General features: G+C 40.4%; 1 non-coding gene across 1 annotated transcript; it reads right to left on the bottom strand.

Moving 5' to 3' along the window:
* Nucleotides 1-1,335: 1,335 nt before the first annotated feature.
* LOC141669299 (small nucleolar RNA R71) lies at nt 1,336-1,442 on the bottom strand. Its single transcript, XR_012553586.1, has one exon. It is a non-coding gene; the product is annotated as a small nucleolar RNA R71 (small nucleolar RNA).
* Nucleotides 1,443-2,258: the final 816 nt, after the last annotated feature.

Genomic DNA, 2,258 nt, shown 5'->3' with positions numbered 1-2,258 from the left:
TTTAATACCTTAGTGGGTGTGATGATTGTATGATATCTAGTATTGATTGTGTGTATTCGTCTTATGTGTGTCACAAATATATAAGATAGGGTGTTAATCTCTTGTGAAGCGATGGTGGATCTTGAGATTTAGAACTTTCCATGCTAGCATAGGTTCATGTACGAGTATGCATGATTAGTGGTTAACTCTAACCGTTTTATTCGCCCTGTGTAATCAAAAGGAATAACTTGTGCTTAAATCGTTATGTTGTCAATTTCTGTAGACATATAGGGACTCAAAATAATTGATGCCTATTCAACTTCTATCTTAATTGTGGATGTTTGGTAGAATGGTATTAGTACAATGAAAGTTGGCTTTTATCAGTTTAGTGTTATTCGATTAATATCATCACTGTTGCATGCTAAGGGTAATAACAATAGCTATTGAAGGAAGTAGTAATGGAGTTGTGATCTCATGAGTATTTTAATATTGTTAATTCAAGTGTTAATTAAGTGCTTAATTATAGTAGTTAATTGTAGTTAATAATTAGTTAATCAAATCTAAGTGTTATTGTCTTAACATTGAGAAGTAATCATACACTGGTGAGTGAGTTTAATTGAACATAATTAGTCTGAGTCTCTGTGGGAACGAACTAGAAAGTATTCTATATTACTTGCGAACGCGTATACTTGCGTATGTTATTAGCGCGTGTTTTCGCCCTAACAAGTTTTTGGCGCCGCTGCCGAGGACTCGGCGTATTTGTCTAGTTTATGTACTTACCATCATTGGTCATTAGGACTCAGTGATTAAGACGTGTTACTTATTGTTTCCGGTTGTGTTTCAGGTACTTTAGCGAGCGTTTATGCAAACTCGTTCTCGTACTCGCAAGAGGACTTTAGATATGGCTGAGGAGACAGATGAAGTTCTTGATATTCCGTAGAAGATAGATTTTGAAGATTCGGATCCAGGAAGTGACCAGAAAGAGCCAGTAACCATGGGTGATCGTTTAGTTCCGGCAGATCCAACTCTTATGGACTTTTTACAGCCCAAAATTGATGACATTCAGTCTAGGATCATGCACCCGGCTATTGAGGCCAATAACTTTGAAATTCTGTTTCTTTCGGAGGTGCTGCGACTGAAGACCCCAACATGCACATAAGGAATTTTGTCGAGATCTGCAGTACTTTTAATTATAATGGTGTGACTGATGAGGCTATCAAGCTGAGGCTTTTCCCATTCTCTCTGAGGGATAAAGCTAAGGACTGGTTACATTCTGAACCAGCTGGGTCTATCACTACTTTGCAAGATCTTGCGCAAAAGTTTCTGGTGAAGTTTTATCCAATGGCGAAGATTGCTGCTATGAGGAGTGCTCTTACTCAGTTTGCGCATCAACCTACAGAATCTATGTGTGAAGCTTGGGAGCGCTACAAAGAGATGTTGAGAAAGTGTCCACATCATGGAATGCCTGATTGGATGGTGATCACTGGTTTCTATAATGGTTTGGGGGCCAAATCTCGACCCATGCTCGATGCAGCAGCTGGAGGCACCTTGTGGGCCAAAAGCTATACTGAAGCTTATAATCTTATTGAGACTATGGCTGCAAATGAGCATCAAAACCCAACTCAAAGGATGATGCCTGGGAAGGTAGCAGGTATTCTGGAAGTCGATGCAGCTACAGCTATTACAGCGCAGCTCCAAGTGCTGTCTATGAAGGTCGATTCTCTAGCCACCTATGGGGTCAATCATATAGCTATGGTCTGTGAGCTTTGTGCAGGTTCTCATGCTACGGATTAGTGTTCTCTTGTTAATGAATCTGTTCAGTATGTGAACAATTACCAGTGACAACAGCAGCCTGTGCGAGCTACTTATCATCCTAACAACAGAAATCATCCAAATTTCAGCTGGAGTAATAATCAGAATGCTATTGAGCAACCATATCAGCAAGGCGTAAGTAAACAGTTCAATCCACCTGGATTCCAGCAACCATAACATTATGCTCAAAGGCAATCATATCCTCAACAAGGAGGTGCAGCTACACCCTCTAGTGCTGATTTTGAGGAACTTAAGCTGTTGTGCAAAAGTCAGGCGGTTTCTATCAAGACCTTGGAAAATCAAATCAGTCAAATAGCCAATGCAGTGCTCAATCATCAACCTGGCACACTTCCCATTGATACTGAAGTGCCAGGCAGGAAGGAAGCTAAAGAGCAAGTCAAGGCTATTACCTTAAGGTCTGGAAAGGTTGCTGATGCTGAAAAAGCAAAAGAAGGAGAAGCTGAAGC

This window comes from Apium graveolens, chromosome 6 (assembly GCF_009905375.1).
Source record: "Apium graveolens cultivar Ventura chromosome 6, ASM990537v1, whole genome shotgun sequence".
In the NCBI taxonomy this organism is placed as follows: Eukaryota; Viridiplantae; Streptophyta; class Magnoliopsida; order Apiales; family Apiaceae; genus Apium; species Apium graveolens.
Note: the sequence above shows the minus strand (reverse complement) of the source record. Positions and strands in the feature narration are given on the sequence as shown.